General features: G+C 40.5%; 1 pseudogene; it reads left to right on the top strand.

Annotated features, from left to right (window-relative positions):
- The first annotated feature begins 16,878 nt into the window (after window positions 1-16,878).
- Window positions 16,879-17,496, top strand: LOC114210131 (nuclear transcription factor Y subunit alpha pseudogene; annotated as a pseudogene).
- The last annotated feature ends 3,022 nt before the right edge of the window (window positions 17,497-20,518 follow it).

Raw genomic sequence — 20,518 nt, 5'->3', positions numbered from 1 at the left:
TAAATTTGGCCTGAAGTTTGAAGTTCCTGACTGAAGCCATTCTTTGAGCCATTAAGAAGTGGCTCATTTTTCTATTACTCAGCCATAAAAAAAGATGAAATCTTACCATTTGCAACGACACGGATGGAACTGGAGGGTATCATGCTAAGCGAAATAAATCAATCAGAGAAACACAATTATCATATGGCTTCACTCATATGTGGAATTTAAGAAACAAAACAGAGGATCATAGGGGAAGGGGGGAAAATAAGACGAAATCAGAGAGGGAGACAAGAGACTATAGGAAACAAACTGAGGGTTGCTGGAGAGAAAGGGGTGGGGGGATGGAGTAACTGGGTGATGGGCATTAAGGAGGGCACGTGATATAATGAGCACTGGCCATTATAGGCAATTGATGAGTCACTGAACTCTACATCTGAAACTAATGATATACTATATGTTAATTAATTGAATTTAAATGAAATAAGATAAAAAGGCAGTGGCTCATTTTTCACACTGATGTATATTAGATTCTAGTCTCTCCAGCCATAAAGCAGTCTTTGGGCATCATTATATCCTTTGATTGCAATGGATAATTCTGAAATTTGTTTGTAGGTCAGAATTTTGTATATTACGGCATCTTCCATCATTTATTTTAGTTTTCCTGAGGTGTTCTGTCTGAATTTTAAACGTTTCTGGTGGCTTTCATCGCCTTCTTCAGCACACTCCTCAAGCTGTCTTCTTGAAGTTGGATTGATCGTTCCATTTAAAACTGCACATTCTTCCCCCCCATATGCCTGATCCCCTTTATCTCTCTCTAGTTAGTTTCCACTGCACTTACCATCTGCCACCATGCTATGTGAGTTACTTATCACAGTTATGGTTCATGTCTGTCTCTTCCTACTAGAATAGAAGGTCCATTCAGGTAGAGAATTATGTCTGTTTTATTAACTGAGGTAGCTTTAGTACCTACAGTGGGGGCTCAGTAGATAATGGTTAAATAAATGAATACTCTGCCACGTTATTGCAGAATAATTTGATTTAATTCTATTTAGATGAATTGAACATTTTGACACAAGGAACCCTAAAAGTATATTCTGTTTTGAAAACCTGAGTATATTTTTTCAGGAAAGGTATTCAAACAGCAAAATGAGTGAAGCTCGAATTTCTTTTCTACTTCCCTGTATGAACTCTTACTCTCTTTGGCTAAGGAAAAAAGAAATTGTCACTTGCAAGGTTAATGACTATTCCACGCTATTGCAGCCCACAATCTCACCACACATTATGCTCACAGTGTGAACATGTCATCCCACGTTTCTGTGCCTAAGAGAAGATTTTGTGCTCTGTGCTTTGTTGACTCCCTAGAGCTGCCGCCCGCTGATTCTGACAGGTCCACCATGGCCTGTCATGATGAGGGATCCGTTCCTGGGATTGCTTGCTGCCACTAGGCCCTGGGGTGAATTCAATCCTGCAAATTGGATTTCACATAGAATCAGGAATATTGGGGAAAAGGGGGGAGGGATGCAAACAAGTGACCCCTATTCTTGCCTGGATGGCAGGGAATCACACCCCGTGTACATGCCCAGTTGGGGGCAGTTCAATGCTGTTTAGTTTGCATTCCTCCATCTATTCACACCCTTACATACTTCTAGGAGTAGCTGATATTTGTTCACCCACTAGTGTCAGATACTGTTATAAGTACTTTATGTGTTATGTGTATATGTGTATATATATATATACATATATATATATAATATTAACTCTTCTCAGCAATTTGATGAGTTTGACATTTTAATGATCCCCTTTTATATGGAGGCACAGAGACAATTTCCCCAAGTGCACGTGGCTAGTAAGTGGCAGAGTTCACATCCCCAGCGGTAGTCCTCCCCTAGAGTCCGTGCTCTCCAATTCTACCCTCCTAGGAGATGACGATTGGAGTCTCCTGTTCAAAGGTTCCCTGCGGCCTGTGAAATGCCCTTCTCTTGCCAGTCAGCACTTTCCATACTCTGGCTTCGCCCTGTCCTCCGCTGCATCAGCCAACATTCTCTCTGCCTCCCAAACACTATGCTTCACTAAAGGACTTATTGATGTTTCCCACCTGCTGTGTCGGTGGTGATCTACTTTTTCAAATCTTTCATCAGAGACTGTGTGATATGTAGAAGTGTGTGAATTCTCTTTAAGCCACATGGACAGCGCTTAGTTGCCCGAAGAGGCATACACTTCAGGGATGGTGAGGTGGCATTTCATCAAAAGGGCACTTGCAGAGGAGAGAGCTCCTAGCGGCTCTTCCAACTATCTTGAGCTCTAATCAACACTAGGCATTTTGTTGATCAGCAAAATGAATGTTAGCAATTAGTTTTTGTTAGCGAAATGAATTGTGTGCTAGATGTGTGAATTAGCCAGATATATGGACAGAGGATAAGAATCCAGCAGGCCCAAGAGCCTCCACCCTTTGGTATGGTGCTCATGGCTTGATTCCCAAATGTTGCCTGTGGGCAGCTTCCTATTCAGAAAAGTCTGGTTGTCTCAGGCTAAACAGAAGGTTCGTTGACCCTGCCTTTGAAAAATTATTAGTTTCCTCTCTAGTGACCCTTTCATGTCAGTTAGTTATGTTTAGAACACCTAAAGAGACAGCAGGGACCTGACCTCATAAAACAGGTTTCGGGACCCTTCGGTTAAGCATCTGACTCTTTTTTTTAATTATTATTATGTTATGTTAGTCACCACACATTACATCATTCGTTTTGGATGTAGTGTTCCATGATTCATTGTTTGTGCATAACATCCAGTGCTCCACGCAGAACGTGCCCTCTTTAATACCCATCACCAGGCTAACCCATCCCCCCACCCGCCTCCCCTCTGGAACCCTCAGTTTGTTTTTCAGAGTCCATCGTCTCTCATAGTTCGTTTCCCCCTTTCTTAAAGATTTTATTTACTTATTTGAGAGAAAGAGGGAAAGTAAAAGGGAGAAAGAGACTCCCGACTGAGCAGAGAGCCCAACACAGGGCTCCATCCCAGGACCCTGAGATCATGACCTGAGCCAAAGGCTGACGCTTAACCAACTGAGCCACCTACGTGCTCCACAGCTGACTGTAGATTTCGGATCAGGTCATGACCTCAGGGTCTTGAGATCAAGCCTTGAATTGGGCTCCGTGCTCAGCGGGGAGTCTGCTTGTCCCTCTCGCTCTGCTCCCCCTCCCCCACTCATGCTGTCTCTCTCTCTCTCTCAAATAAATAATAAATAAATAAATAAAATAAAATAAACAGGTTTCTATTTTTTTGTCTGTTTGCTAATAAATGTTTGCAGATATAGACAAATTCATTTGAGAGTTACTTTTCTGGAAAGTGGTAGTGAGATTGCGGAGGCTCCCTAGGGCCTCCCATCTAATTGCCCTTACCTATCGGTAGCTACAGATTTCTTCCGTAAAATTCTCATTGTAAATGGCCACATCGGCTGCATGAGTCTGGTACCACACCTGTTCCAGGTTCATCTCTCCTTTTTAAACTCTTCTCATAAGTATAGTTTCCTGCTGACTTACTGTTCATTCTCAGCTACGCATTTCGCAGAACATTTCATCTTTTTATTTTCATTTCATAGCCCAGCTCAAAAATTCCACATTCTCATGAAGTCTTCGCTGACTCTTTCAACCCTTTTTTATCACTGCACTGGGCTCTTAATGCACTCATGCATAGCACACATAAAAAAGCTTTGGATCATATGTGAATTTCCCTGAGAGTGTTCATTACATGACGGCGATACAACTTAACTGAGGAACAGGATTCACATTAAGGGGATCCCAGTTAATGATAATGCCAATTGCAACTGGGAGCCATTCCTTTGCAAATGAGTAGACAATGTTGCTGCTTTGCTCTCAGGCACCTCTTTCCTCTGGGGGTGTTTTGTTTATCATTGTTCTTTTGTTCTCTTATTTACCTTTGGGGAGTTTGACAGAAGCAAAATGAGGCCAAAGGTGATCAAGGGAAGTGGTTCCTGAATATGTGGATTCCAGATGAGAGAAGAAAGATTTTAAGAAGAAAGATTTTAACCCACAAATTTATTATTTTTAACTTGCAGTAACATGCACCATATAGAATGTCCTGCTTTAAAAGCCATGTTTGTTACTGAAATTCTTGTAGGGAAAACAATTTTGTATAAAGTTCTGTAGCTCCATGCCCTTCTCTTTAAATTAATAGTTTTTACAGATTTTTAAAGAAAACGAGATTTCTTCGGAACCTGGTTCTATACATACACATATCCATATATAATTTTATATATTCTATACTTATATATAATATTTATAATTATTTACATAAATATATATATAAATATATGTAATTGCATCAGAAAAGACCACATACCAGGGTGAACTAGTTCATTAACAGTTGAAATAGTGTCTATTCAATGGATTTTAAAAGTCCTTGAAGGAGAGGAACCTGTTGAATACTTTTTTAGATTTTCTTTCTGCTCAACACAATCCTAGGCACAGGGTAGGAGGAGGCAGGAGGAAACAGATCCAGTATTACGTGTTGGTTGATTTACAGTCCATCTAGCATTTTAAGTAAATTCTCTGACAGAGGAAATCAACTTCATATATGTAACTACTCTTCAAAACATTTTATAAGACGGATTAATTTATAGCATTATACCTGACAGTAGCTCATTAGAACATTGAGGACTTGAGAATATACAGAAAGAAAACTGCATGTAAGAGCCAGATCAAATAATAGATTTAGATAATAGAATTTGTAAAAAATACAAATGGAGGGCAGGTTTTCTAAGATGTCGTGGTTACTATGGGTTTAACTACTTTATTAGAAAGAGCTCATTTAATTTGTTTCACCCGATTTCACAAATCATTGTGTTGTTCCTACTTGTAACTTGATCTAATAAAAAACAAACAAACAAAGCCCTAATACTTCCCAGCTGGGAGATGTAGACTGAATTATGTAATATCTCTGGGTTTTAGGTTTCCACATTTATCAAACGGGAACACTAGGATTCCATGAGCTGATATGACAGTGGCCAGAGCTGTGCCTGGCGCACAACCAGCAATCAGCAGTTTGCCGGGAAACAAGTTGATAGAACTTATTCAGAGAGCTTTCCTCAATTGTATCAATCAATTCCTGAATGCTAATAAGAAGCAGCATTCCCATGATGGTGAAGAGTGTGAACATGACCACGTGCCCACAGCAGTACCGATGCCCTTGGGCAAGGTATGTAAGCTTTCTGGGCCTCAGTTTTATCATGTATAAATGGAAATGATAAGACCTCCCTTATGTTGAGGATTACATTCTTTGATGTATGGAAAGCACTTAGAACAGTGCTTGGCAATGGCAGGCACTCAATAAATTTTGGTGAATATTAAATTACATGCAAAGGACTGCATTGGGAGTTATAGAGGGTAATAATTTGCAAAGATGAATGTGATTCAGTTCTTTTTGCAAGGAATTTATAATATATTGTATATAGTAGGAGGGAGAGAACCTTGCCTGGTTAATCAAATATCGGATAATGTGTAAAAGGAGGTGCAAAGTAAAAGGATGAACTGCTGTTAAGAATGTGCTATAAGGAGTCAGAGATTCAGACGAGGCAGACCAATGAGAGCTTCAGATGTGGCATGGCATCTTAATAGGCCTTAAAAGATAAGAATTTTAATAAATGATGGGAAAACTTATTTCAGCTTGACAGAATCACATGAGCACAGGGTCTTGAAAGTGCTTGGAATGTTTGTGAAACAGACATAGCTGGAATGTAGGCGGCATTAGAAAATGTAGGAAAAGAAGGGGATGGGAAAGTATTTTAGAATCAGGTAAGGAGAATCTTGCATGCAATGTTAAGAATTTATTCATGAAGAATGGAGGCTAGCTCCTTTCCTTCCCATAATATGCAATATATTATGAACTTTTTGAAAATAAGAAGTGAATCACATTCATCTTGGAGAGTTATTATCCACTATAACTCCCAGTAATTTGTAATGAGAAACTTTTTTTTTAACCTAATAATCTTTTTTTCTTTTTAAATTGAGGTAATTATAGATCCCCACATGCAGTTGTAAGAAATACTAGAGAAATTTTTTTGTACCCTTTGCCCAGTTTCCCCCCAATCATTAACATTTTGTAAAATTATGATATCACAACTAGGATATTGACATTGATACAATTCACTCATTCAGATTTCTCCAGGATTATTCATTCTTTTGCATGTGTGTATTAAGTTTTTCACCTGTGTGTGTTTGTGTGACCACAGTAAAGATCCTGAACTGTACAATGCCACAAGCATCTCTTATGTAGCTTTTATAACTACACCCATTCTCTTCTGCTCTCTTCCCCCAATTGCTGGCAAATACTAAGCTGTCTTCCATTGCTGCAGTTTTTCTAACTTATTGGGATTGACATTTTTCACTCAAAATAATTTCCCAGAGATTTATCAAAGCTGATGTGTTATCGATAGTTCCTTTAATTGCTGAGTAGTATCCATAGTATGGAGGTACCGCCCTCTTCAATCATTCACCCGTTGAATGATATTTGGTCTGAGTTTAGATTTTGGCTATTACAAATAAAGCTGCTATGAACATCCACATGCAGCTTTTCTGTGAACATAAGTTTTCATTTCCTTTTTTTTTTTTTTTAGATTTATTTATTTTAGAGAGAGAGAGTTCACATGTGCGCAAGTCAGGTGGAGGGGCAGAGGGAGAAGGAGAAGGAGAGAGAATCCTGAAGCAGACTCCCCACTGAACATGGACCCTGATGTGGGGCTTGATCTCAGGACCCTGAGATCATGAATGACCTGAGCCAAAATCAAGAACTGATGCTTAACCAACTGAGCCACCCAGGCACCCCATAAGTTTTCATTTCTTTGGGATAAATACTCTGGAGTGTAATTGCTGGGTCCTAACATGATAGTTGCATGTTTAGTTTTTTAAAGAAACTGCCCAACTGTTTTCCAGAGTGGCTGTACCATTTCACATTTCCATCAACAGGGTATGTGTGCTCTAAATTCTGGGCATCCTCACCAGCATTTAGAGTTGTCACTCTTTTTTATCTTAGCCATTCTGCTAGGAGGGTAGTGATAGCTCATTTGGATTTTAATTTGCACTTCCTTAATGGCTAACGATGTATGTTTTTCATTCTCTTATTTGCTATCTGTATCTCCTCTTTGGTGAAATGTCTGTTCATGTCTTCTGCCCATTTTCTAATTTTACTGTTTGATCTTTTTTATTGTTGAACAGGATTGAGAGAACTTTATACATTTAGATAGGTGGTTTGTTAATAATTTTCTCCCAAACTGTGACTTGTCTTTTTGTCCTTTTCATTGAGTTTTTTTTTTTTTTTGGAGAAAATCACTTTATTCTAATTAATTCACAAATGAGAACATCACAAAAGGTGATTTAAGGAGGCACACAAACATCTGCCCAACCCCAAATTCAAACCATCTCAATGAACTTCTATACAGTAAGAACAAACTTTTTCATTCCAATTCTGAAGAAAGCTGTATTTAATGATGAAGGAGAAGTTTAACTTGTGGTTTTACACTTTATATATTCACCATCAATTATATTTTTATGCTAAATTAACTTGGTTATGAGAGATGATTTTCCATATCTTCAATTTGAACTTCTTGATTAGGTTAATCCATTTCCAAATCTGCACTGTTTTAGCACCTCGCTGAAACCTTCACAAAGCTTCAGGTCACCCCGGTTCTGGGCACACTCCAGAAACTGTTTCATCTCATAGTGGCACGGGCCAAACTGCTGCTGCTGCCGGTATGCTGGTTGGGTTCCCTGAGGCTCCTGGTGAGTGATGTCAGGCCTTGAAGGTTCAGTACTGCCTCCTCCACCGAAGCCCCTAGTGATGGCATGACCTATCATGTGCCCGACAGCAGAGCCCACAGCCACGTCAGCGGTGGCAGTTGCTATCATTGAGTTTTCATAGAGTACAAGTTTTAGTTTTGATGAGGCCCAGGGAATACAGAGACCATGGACAAGGGAATTCCCTCCAGAGAGCGGAAGCAGGGAAATCCCACCACACCACCCCCCACTGCCAGGACAGGACAGAGATTTCTCAAAATTCCTGTCTGGAAGAATTTCATCATTGCTATGGATCAGTGACTATTTTCCCAATTCTTTCCTTTTTATAATCACAGTGTTTATTGTGGCTCTCTTGTCCCTGCTCTAACTTATATTTTAGATGTGAGCGAGTCTATGTGCGTGTGTGGAAGGGGAGGTCGGGGAGGCAGACAACTTATAGTTTTAGGTTAGAAGTCCCTGGACCATGAAAAGACATTTTTATACTGGAGAGGAACATGCATCATCCAGGACTCTGGACTTTTTGCTGGATGCAGTTACTGGGAGGGACTTCGGCTTCTATCCCTCAGGGAGAAGGTAAGTGTATTCTTTGTGTGGGAAAGAAGGGCGGAAAGGATATCTGATGAGCAGAAGGGTGAACTGTGGTCGAGTCTGTCTAGCCTTTTCCCAAACCCACTTCCTCTTCTTCCTGGGAATACATTTAGATCAGATACGGACTGAGTTGTGACCTCCTCAAATTCATACATTGAAGCCCCAACCCCCAAAGTGACTGTGTATAGAGATAGGGCCTTGAGGAGGTCATTAAGATTAAATGAGGTCCCAACAGCCACGCTCTGTTCTGACCAGACTGTGGCCTTATGAGAAGACTCTTCTCTTACTTCTCCCCCCTCCCCCTCTCTTCCTACCCCCTCCTTCTTACCCATGTGATGACACAATGAGAAGGTGACCATCTATAAGCCAGGAAGAGAGTTCTTACCAGACACTTTGATCTTAGACTTCCCAGCCTTCAGAACCAGGAGAAATAAATTTCTGTTGTTGAAGTCATCCAGTCTATGCTATTTTGTTATGGCAGCAGAAGCAGCTTAATACACCTCTCGTAGATGTGCCATATAAATGTGACCATAAGTGATGTGTATCATTTTCAGAAAAGGCCACAAAATTACTTTTGCTTTCTTTCCCATGCTCTTGTTCCTTCTAATGGCTTAATGAAGACATCTCAATGACGTTGAAAACAAAGTGTCAAAGATGGCCAAGTAATAAGGTAGAGGTACCTGAGTCTCTCTGAATCAGTGATGGCAGAGAATGGCCCACTGATCAGGAACCCTTATTTTGGACTATATATGTGCAAGAAATAACTTGTATTGTGCAAGCCAATATTTTGAGAGGTTATCTATGATAGCAGCTAGAATAACTCTAGTTTAATAGGAACGTCATAGACAACATGGAGGGAAAAAGAGATTTTTTGGGGCGAGGGGAAATATGCTGGGTCACTATTTTTGATGTCCAGGAGGCAGTTGAAAATTCAGATCTGTAAGAGAGAACAAAATGAGAAAGTGTCTGTGATACTCTGTTCAGGCTGCTCTAACAAAACAACAGACTGGGTGGCTTATAAACAACAGAAATTTATTGCTTACAGTTCTGGAGCCTGGAAGTCTGAGATCAGGTTGCCAGCATGGATGGATGAAGCCTTCTTCCACACCACAGAATTCTTGTATCCAGGGCAGAAAGGGCAAGAGAGCTCTGTGAGTTCTCTTTGGTAAGAGAATTAATGCCATTCATGAGAGCTCCACCCTCATATCTTAAGCCCCTCTCAAAGGCCCCACCTCCGAATATTGTCACACTGGACATTAGACTTTCAATAAAATAATTTGAGGTGAGGCATAAAGATTTAGACCATAGCAGTGTCCAAAGATACGAACTTTAGGGAAGTCTACATTTAAGAGGTTAGAAAATTAGGGAGACAAAACCAAAGGGAGTGTGAAGGAACAGAGGGATGAGAAATAAACCAACAAGGTAAAGCCTTTCAGGAGACAAGGAGGGAAAGGATTCAGGGAAGAGGTGGAGAATGTCATTTCCCAGGGAGATGAGAATTTCTTCTTACAGAGAAGAAATGAATCTGTGGATGACACCCCTGCTCTGAGAAGTTTGGCCACGAAGAAAATGATATATAAGGAGAAGCATCTTCAGGTGGAAAGACTGCTGCGGTTTTGTTTGGTTTTGTGTGTTCAGTGAGAGGAGACTGGAACATATTTGTTAGTCAGGGAAAAGCAACTATTGGTGGGGGAATGGGATCCAATTTATAAGAGAGAGAAGGACTAACAGAGAAGGCCAGATTCTTAAAGAAACAGAATTACCTGTACAATTTCTAATTAATATTTTCTTAATGAATTTGAAGGTGCTCAGCTCTCACATTAGCAGAAAGGTAAATTTCATTATATTTTCCATATTTAATTTCTTTCTAACTCAGTCAAATATGAACAGGTGAATCTTTCATTCCATCCACTGACCAAATAATAACAGTTGCTGTGAATCAGAAGTACATTTTGTAGTTATATTTCTTACTAACTACAATTATTTGTTTTATGTTCTTATTTAAGCATGTGTGTGTGTGTGTGTGTGTGTGTGTGTACACTATATATAACATAACTCTGGAGAATGTGCATTTAGGTCTAGAGCTTTACTTTATATCTTTTGAAATATTAGGAATTGTTCTTTTATTTCCAGACCTTTGGAACTTAATCTGTTTTTTATTCCTTAGAGGTAAGAAAAAGAATGTAACACACACTGCTGTCTATTGGGAAGAAAAGGAAGGAGAGAGGGAGGGAACTAGGGAGGGAGAGAGAAAGAACTTCCAGAAATTTCTAGAGGTTTCCACTCCTTTCCACTTTATTATTCCAAAACTTGTATAAAACATATTGTTGAGGAGAAAACTAATTAACATGCAGTGGCAGTCAGTTATACCTACCTTGAATGATCTGTCTCTGTAAAAATGTGGGATTAGGTATGAAAATTATGTGAGATAACAAATATCATATGTAAGACCTCTTAATACAGAGACTGGCACATGTAGGGGATCAGTAGACATTTATTTCTCTTCGATTTCTCGCATAATTGTTCTTTGTTTTTTCTAAGTCCATAATTTAAAACAACTTTCCAGGATTCTGCAGGTTAACTATTACTATTTACTAATAACACCCAACAAAAATTATTGTTCATTTAAATATATGTGCTAATAGCTCTGACATTTATCCTGAAGATACACTTAAAATTTATTCCACATTGTAACAAGAGTCTTAATGATTCATTGAATCAGCACCATTAGAAGTCATGGTAGTAGGGAAAAAGAAATATCAGTAGTTTACCTAATATTTAATTAAGTCCTATTTTTTTAACTAAAAATAAACTAACTCTGAAAGCTATCTATTATGATAATCAAATTCAAGTGACTCAGTCTCACAATGATAGAATTCAATTTCACAGAATGATAGAATACCTGTTGTCCAGGAACAATAAGGTTTTCTCTAGATTGTTTGAGTCTTTTTTTTTTTTTAAAGATTTTATTTATTTATTTGCCAGAGAGAGAGAGGGAAAGCACAACCAGGGGTAGAGGCAGGCAGAGGGAGAAGCAGGCTCCCCACTGAGCAAAGAGCCTGATGCAGGACTCCATCCCAGGACCCTGGGATCATGACCTGAGTTGAAGGCAGACACTTCACCGACTGAGCCACATAGGCATCCCAACTGTAGGAATTAGATACAGATTTTCAAAATGCTTTTCGATTTTTGCAGTTAGAAACAAATCTAACTCTAGCTTCATCTTTATCTCTTTCTCTACCTTCCTCTCCATGGCCATCTCTATCTCTATGTCTAGATCTTCCTATTATACATGTTTCCAATATATTTGTAGCTTTGATGGTACACTGCCATTTAACATATGAGATATGACATAGTACATTTCAGAAATGGAAATGTTAGCAGAGAATTGTATTAAGATCCAGTCCAAGGTAACATTAACCTTTTCAAGAGGATATGTACTTCTTTGGTGAGAAATGAAGCAAAACAAGAGAAATGACCACATCACTAAACTTAATTTAATCAAAGACATACAGGCAAAAAACTAAGGTCATGGTCAATTCAATAGTTCTTCTTATGCATTAGGAATATGTCCATTTGGAAAAGGAGATTTAAATGGACTGCTTTAGTTTATTTAAAAAGATTTTTTTTATTTAAAGATTTTTATTTATTTATTTGACAGAGAGAGACACAGCAAGAGAGGGAACACAAGCAGAAGGGGTGGGAGAGGGAGAAGCAGGCTTCCCGCAGAGCAGGGAGCCCGATGCGGGGCTCGATCCCAGGACCCTGGGATCATGACCCGAACTGAAGGCGGATGCTTAATGACTGAGCCACCCAGGCACCCCTGGACTGCTTTAATTTAATATGAAAGAAATTATCTGGCACCAAATCTATGTTTCAACATTTCCATGTAAAATTCTTCCATTAAGGTGCACTCTAATCAGTATTCAAAGGAATTAGAATTTGCTCAGCATTAGGAAATTCACTGACACTATTTTTTAACACCTTGCTGCATTTCTGTTTCTGTCTTGAAAGCAGCAGCTGTATTTTTTTTCCTCTGGATACCCACTTTAATGACTTCCTGGACACCCACCCTAATTGAATGCACTAAGTCTCTCAGCATTCTTGTTTCTTCACCTTGACCTCATTCTGATGTTTAATGATTCGTAACACATGGCTTGGTTATATGCCTAAATAGGCATATTATCACACACCTCACATTTTTACCTCTGAACATTGTTAAGGCTGTGTTTTCCATTTCAGGTTACAGGTGTAGGTTTACATGACGTCATTCACCCAATATGTTGATGGAACTAGCCTTCCTGGGGAAAAATTTAAGACAGATGCTAATAATTCCTTTTGAGTCCGATAGCTGAGAGCTATGCAAGGTTTCCCAGTTTTTCCTTATTTCCTGCATTTGGTTCTGAATCCTGACATCATGGACAGAGCAACAGAGAAATGATGAATTGGGTGAAGTTATTTCCAAAATATAAAACCAACGGTGAAAAAATATTTAGAATAACAAAGGACCTGCTGCAAATCACTGAGAACAAGAGAACAAAAGAATATGAACAGGCCGTTAACAGAAGATGAAACCCAGAAGATAAATCTTCCCATAGGTCCATAAAGGAACGTGTTCATAGATGTTCATCATAGCAGCATTTATGATAGCAGGTTGCTGGAGGTAATCCAGTATCCATTGTGGGTGGTGGGGGGGAGAGTTGTTGGTGGAGTAGATGGGTAATTAAAACAGGGGGGGATTCTCTCTAGGAACTACTATGTAACAGTTTGAAGCTAGGTTTTCATATAATATGAATGAATGGTAAAAACAGAGTTAGAAAAATAATTTAAGACTTAGGATGCAATGTATATTTTAAAACCATCTATAAAAACTTAAAATATATGCTCACAGAGCGACAATACATATTTTGCAAAAGGTGAGACAGGGAGGAGAATGGGAGCAGTTAATCATTATATAGAGTATCCCAGAAACCTTCCTAAAACAGGGTCCACTGAGCTGAACTTACTGTATTCTTGCTCTTGGATGGAGAAGTAAAATGTGGTGGCATATGGGAACACTACTCACTCACCAACTAAAGTGGAAATTAAAATCATTGTGCTTTTTTCCAGTGATCTGAAATCAAAATGTTGAGACATTACAGCTAAATCTAGAACAAGTAGCATGGAAACCTGAAGGCATTGCTGGTGACACCTGGGTAGTGGTAGTGGTGATCACAGCAGCATTGGAACTAGAGGACCCTAATCCCATAATAAGTCCTGCCAGTTGTGTAGAGTGTTGGCTGACTGCTCTAGCTTTATCTGTAAACCCTGGACAGATCAGAGAGGTACAACAAGTGCTTTTAAAAAGTCCATCCAGGTTTCAACTTCATACTGCATTCTTTAAAACTCCCTAAGAATTGCCCTGGAGATTCAAGACATTGGGTGGCATTGCTGGAAAAATCCTAATTCAGTGGGCCCAGCTCTTTGCTGACACAAATCTGCCAATAGACTAGTTACACATGAGACCACCTTCTCCACTCACCATCGGACAAACATGTCAGAAGCCCAATGCTGCCTTGTGTTACTGCTTTGGTCAACAATTAGAAATCTCACAGCCTCGATCTTACAACAGAATTATATCAATACTGCCAACATCAATCACCCTTTCCATCCTCTACTACTGAAGAAGCTCATCATCTTCAAGGAAGAAGAGAAGCAGGAAAGCTTTCTCCCAGCATCACATGTGAGGTCCTGTGATCTCAGTGTGCAGCAGGGATTCTAGGTTACCCTCCTCCATACAGTGTTCTTTATAATGGATAAAAATGGAGATCTATCTAATATTACCAGTGTTATCAGAATTTCAAAGGAGATTGCTCTTAGATACCTCTGATAGATACCTAATCGTACTAATTTCTTGGAAGCATGACTGTTAAAGTAGATGGAAGAACCCCTAACCTGGTGTTTTAGATATTCCTCAGTTTTCATGTGCTATGATGTCATTTGGCCAACGAAAAATCAGTAAATGTAAAAACACAGCAATGGAGACCATTCAAAAGAAAACATAGAGAAGAATTCAAACAAAACAAAACGAAGCACCAAGGAGCTGCCGAAAAAATTCTATTGGCCTAACATACATTTAACTGGAGTCCTAAAAGGAAAATAGTGAAATGCATAAAAACATTTTTGAAAAAATATGACTGAAAAATTTCTAAATTTGTTGGAAACTATAAACCCACATATCCCAGAAGCTCCACAAAGATGTGAAGTACAGACACATGAAGAAAACTACACCGAATGTTCTGGTTCTACACGTGAGGAGCTTGGAATGTTCTCGTTCTACACGTGAGGGGCTTGGAAGTCACCATGCCATCCTAACGACATGTAAAAAGCTAAACAAACTGAAAAACCAACTCTTCTTGGATTCATAAGAGAGGGGAGGATGAAGAGTAAACCACTACCTACAAGATTGGAGAGACGGGATACAGGGAGTCATTGTTAACACAGCAGAGGCTCACGGAAGCTGCAGGATCCAGTGCTGGGATAGAAAAACCTGGGCTGTAATCAACGAATTGCTGGAGGCTCAGTGGGAATCATTCTGAAAGTGAAGAACTCCAAGCGGCACAATATTTTGAGATTACCTCCAGGAACTTGACCAGTTTCCTTATAGTACATAGTGGAGAAAAATTCCTTCCCCGCTTTAGGCAGGGGGAGGAGAAAGGAACCATTTTTGAAATACCCTAGGGCACTCTGCTCTTCTTAATAAGGCCTGCCCTCAGGAGAAACTAATTAACCAGAACCAAACCTGATGGGGTTTTATCAGAGCCTAATTGACCTGGGGCAAAGGAAGTACCCAACTCCAGTCAGCTCTAGCCTTCCTGGTGGGAAAAGGGAACTACCAAATGTTAGCCCACTCTAGCAATTATGTCCCACCTAAGAGGGGAGAAAAACAACTTGAGAAACTCTATGACATAGTTCACAGGCATAGGCTACTGAAAGACTGAGACCTAATCATCAGACTAGAGAACACTTCCCTGACCCCCACACCACACCACCACATTACTAAGAGCCTAATTACAACAGTTCTTTTTACCCAGTTCCTCATGCCCCGCTATCAAGAAAACATTACAAGACATACTAAAAGGCCAAAACACAATGTGAGGAGACAGAACAAACATCAGGACTAGATATAGTAAGGCTGTTAGAGTTATCAGGCTGGAAATTTAACACAGGTATAATCAATATGCTAAGGTCTCTAATGGATGAAGTAGACAGCATGCAAAAATAGGTGAACAGTATAAACAGAGGTGGAAATCCTAACAAAGAATCAGAAAGAAATGCTAAGCAAACAAAACAACTGGAGTGAGGTGAAGAATGCTTTTAACGGCCTCACTAATTGGATGTGGTTGAGAAAAGAATATCTGAGCTTGAGGATATATCAATAGAAACTGCAAAAACTGAAAAGTGAGGAGAACAAAGACTGAAAAAGAGAGAATGGGCTATCCAAGGACTGTGGAACAGCTACAAAGGGTGTAACATATTGTAGTGGGAATACCAGCAGAAGGAAAGAATGGAACAGTAGAAACATTTGAAGCAATAATTACTGAGAATTTCTACGATTTAATATCAGACACAAACCACAGATCCAGGCAGCTCAGAGAACACCAAGTGGAATACATGCCCCCCCCCCAAAAAAAAAACTATAGCTACGGATGTCATTTTCAAACTACAGATAATTAAAGATAAAGAGTAAATTTTGAAAGACGCTGGGGGGTGGGAAGACTCTCTACCTATAGAGGAACAAAAATCAGAATGAAATTAAACTTCTCAGAAACCAAGCAAGAGGCGCCTGGGTGGCTCAGTTGTTGGGCATCTACCTTCGGCTCGGGTCATGATCCCAGGGTCCTGGGATGGAGCCCCGCATCGGGCTCCCTGCTCTGCGGGAGCCTGCTTCTCCCTCTCCCACTCCCCCTGCTTGTGTTGCCTTTCTTGCTGTGTCTCTCTCTGTCAAATAAATAAATAAAATTAAAAAGTTAGAAAAGAAAAGAAACCAGGCAAACAAGAAAATGGTGGAGTGAACTATTTATAGTGTTGAGGATACAAGTTAATAAACAGAAGTCAATTGCTTTCCTATATACTAGCAATGAACAAATGGAAAGTAAAAACCCTAATGCCATTTACATTAGCATCCACAAAAATGGAAATATTTAGGTATAAATTTAACAAAATATGTATAAGATCTATATGAGAAAAAACAAAATCAAAATGATAAACAAAATCAAAGAACCAAATAAATGGAGATATACCGCATATTCATGGTTAAGAAGACTCAATATTGTCAGTGGCCACGGCGGCGGCAGCAGTGACTGGAGCCTCTGATTGGGTTTCGGGGTCTGGTTACCGGAGCCAATCAGCGTGGGTAGTGAACTGGGGCGGGGCGCTGAGGTCGGCACTGAGTGCGTTTCGCGGTCTTCTGGCATCTTCTGAGTGGAACTCACTGTGGACAGGATGCTAACTTGGAGGGATCATGCAGCAGGATACAGCAAACAGCCAGAGTTGGACAGAGCAGATTGTTGTGCAGGCTGGACAGGTTCAGCAGCAGGTGCAGGGCAGTGGAGACCAATTAATCCCATCAGCTGGCCAACCAGTCATGGTCCAAGCTGTCCCTGGTGGACAAGGTCAAACCACCACGTGAGTACCCGTGTGTGGGACTCAGGGTTTGCAGCAAATACAGCTGGTCCCACCTGGACAGACTCAGATCCAGGGTGGGCAGGCTGTGCAGGTACAGGGCCAGCAGGGCCAGACCCAGCAGATCATCGTCCCGCAGCCCCAGACGGCAGTCACTGCTGGCCAGACCCAGACCCAGCAGCAGATTGCTGTCCAGGGACAAGTGGCACAGACCGCTGAGGGGCAGACTACCGTCCATCAGCCAGTTCATGTGGACCGCACCATTCTACGGCACATTACAGTCCCTGTTGTAGGTACGATCACCATCCCAGCAGCCGGTTTGGCAGGAGCACAGATTGTTCAGACAGGAGCCAACACCAACACAAGCAGCAGCGGGCAAGGAGCTGTCACTGGGACACTACCAGTGGCAGGCAATGTGGTCTCGGCACCGTCCCGCCATGGCTCGGAAGCCTGGTGAAGGTTGTTGGTTTTTCTCCCCATAGGAAGAGGATAGGCCCCATATGCAGGGTCCAAACCAAGCAGATGAAGAAACAATGACACAGATCATCCGAGTGTCCTAACCCCAGGCCATGTGATGGAGCAGATCAAGGTCATGTTCTCGCCACTGTTTCCCACAGTTCCAGGACATTGATCACCTCTTGCAACGGGACACTGATGATTTCGTGCTGCCCTTTTCTACAAGACAGAAACCACTTAGTTTTTTTTTTTTTTTTCCATTCTTCCCCTTAGGATTTCTTTCTTTTTTTTTTTTTAATTTTTAAAATTTTATTATGTTAGGTTAGTCACCATACAATACATCATTAGTTTTTGAGTTTTTGATGTAGTGTTCCATGATTCATTGTTTGCATATAACACCCAGTGCTCCACGCAGAACGTGCCCTCCTTAATACCCATCACCAAGCTAACCCATCCCCCACTCCCTCCCCTCTAGAACCCTCAGTTTGTTTCTCGGAGTCCATAGTCTCTCATGGTTCATCTCTCCCTCCGATTCCCCCCCCCTTCATTTTTCCCTTCCTTCTCCTAATGTCCTCCACGCTATTCCTGATGTTCCACAAATAAGTGAAACCATGATAAGTGTCTTTCTCTGCTTGACTTATTTCACTTAGCATAATCTCCTCCAGTCCCATCCATGTTGATGTAAAAGTTGGGTACTCATCCTTTCCGATGGCTGAGTAATATTCCATTGTATACATGGACCACATCTTCTATATCCATTCATCTGTTGAAAACACTTAGTTTTTAATAAGTGGCTATTATAATTGCAGCGCTGTCTAGTAAACTGAAGTCGTAAGCCCTTGTCTTGCCCTTTCAGACAGGACCTATTTCAGACTGCTGATGACACTGACATCTCATGGATTAGGTTGATGCAAGGGACCTGTGCACATAAGTGCACACACAGCACTTACGATGGCTTCTGAAGCCAGCTAGCTATCTTAGCAGGGGAGAACAACCTTCTCAAGCCAGACTGCAATCAGGGAAACCCAGGCCCACTCCTTCCCATGGAATCTAAGCAGCATCCAAGGGGGATGGGGGAATCTGATGGGGGAATCTCAGGCTGACTCACTGGACACTTTGTATTCAGAGGTGGCTTCCAGGCAAGGAAGTTCCATCTCATGACATGGAAATAATACATTCTCTGAGATACATTCATCCTAATAATAGGAATCACTGTCTACCCAGATGATAGGTTGGTATTTTTGGACTCCAGCCAAGAAAAACCTAACTCTGGGGATAGAATGACAAAAGACACAAGCACTAAAAATATAAAGTGCAGAATCTCTCTCTTTTTTAAAGCATTGATAAGATGTGATCTGTTTGTCTGTCAGCTGATATATCATCTGGACCATAGTTCTTACTTCTGCTACTTTTAAGATAATTTAGAAGGTATTGGACCTTGAAACCACCTTTTTAAAGTAGAGGACAAAACCATACAACTTCTGTGCTAAAGTGCTGAGGGCATTTGTAGTAACTCCTAAACAGAGAGCCAGACTAGAGATTTTTTTTATTTTTAGTAGGCTCCACACCCAGCATGGAGTCCAATGCGGGGCTTGAACTCACATCCCTGAGATCAAGACCCAAGCTGAGATCAAGAGTCAGATGCTCAACCGACTGAGTCACCCAGGTGCCCCTAGAGATGGTCAATCATAGGCTCGGTGACAGCAGCTGGGGAAGAGAAGGGTTCACACGTGTTGCAGTCTAGCAGAAGATAGAGTAGTATATATACCCATGTGTTGTCACATAGTATGAGTCTCCAGGAGATGGATGGCTGGGATGGATCATGAAGATATAAAAGAATATAATTTACATTTATACCATAACCTTTTAACAAGCATGGAAAAGGAGAAGTCTGAGAACTGCTCTTTGACAATTTCTGTCTGGAAAGCATTGTTCAGTCACTAGCTCCTGGACATATTCCAGCTTACCTGCTCAAGTTTAAGGTGAACGTTGGCTTCACTCCTGCAGCACTTTGTTTTGTGCTGTCTCCAGGGAGTGAACATTCTCTATCTTACCCTGGCAGCTAATTCTTTGGTGCCAGTTGCCATGGTTCCCCTTTTCTTCAGAAAGGTTTTTACATTGCATCCACGTTTTGGGGATAAGCTGCCGACTGGTAAAGGTGATGCCGGCAGGGTCAAGAACTGGGCCACAGTTCCCAGAATGGACTGTGCCTCAGAAATCTCTTTGCTAGATGTTGAACCTTGGGAAACTAAGATGATATTTCAGAAAAGAGTTGCTGCCTTTCTAGAAATGATGAAGACCTAATTCTTTTGAAGATCATTTGGGTTTGATTTAAATACCAAGAGTAAGGATTGGCACTTTCTTTGATTTCACTCTAATTGTATTAAGAGGGAAAAGAAAATAAACCCTTTGAAGAAAGTATTACAAAGGGAAATCATCGTAATGGTGGAAAAAGAGGTGCAAAGAAAGCAGGAAATAAAGTTTCTCCCTAGGCCCTGGTATCTAGTCATCTGTCCTGGCTTCCACATGTCAGGAGAGGCCAACCTTCTGGCTCTTGACTTAAGTTTCAGACATTGACTTTATTCAGTAAGCCCCAAGTTTTTCAGATGATAGTTCACTAACAACAATGAAGGATTTCTATCCCGTGGTTTGTTTAGGAGTCTTTAAGATGCTGAGCTCAGAAAGAAAGTCCTTAGATCTAAGCCAAGAGCAGTTCTAAAATGTTATTTATTTGTGTCTGTAAGTTTGTAAATGGTAATATCAACCTCATATTGTTGCAGACGTTTTTCCCCATGAGTTTGAATTGTGTTTTGTTTGAAACGAAATGCTTCAGTTATCATTTTGCTGCTGCATTTCAGATAGGTCATGGCCCTTCTATTGTGGTGATGTTAGCACACCATACTAACCCACAAAGTGGGGGGTTGAAGTTTGGATTTTTTTCTTTATTACTAGAAGTTCTTTTATTTGTCCTTGTGACTATAATAATGACTTCATAGATGCAGAAAGAGTGAATGGATGAGTGA

The sequence above is a fragment of the Eumetopias jubatus genome, unplaced genomic scaffold, assembly GCF_037043125.1.
Source record: "Eumetopias jubatus isolate StellerSeaLion01/CBP00866 unplaced genomic scaffold, mEumJub1_p1.0 scaffold_2, whole genome shotgun sequence".
NCBI classification, from domain to species: domain Eukaryota; kingdom Metazoa; phylum Chordata; class Mammalia; order Carnivora; family Otariidae; genus Eumetopias; species Eumetopias jubatus.
The sequence above is the reverse complement of the archived record's forward strand: the minus strand, read 5'-3'. Positions and strand labels throughout refer to the sequence as shown.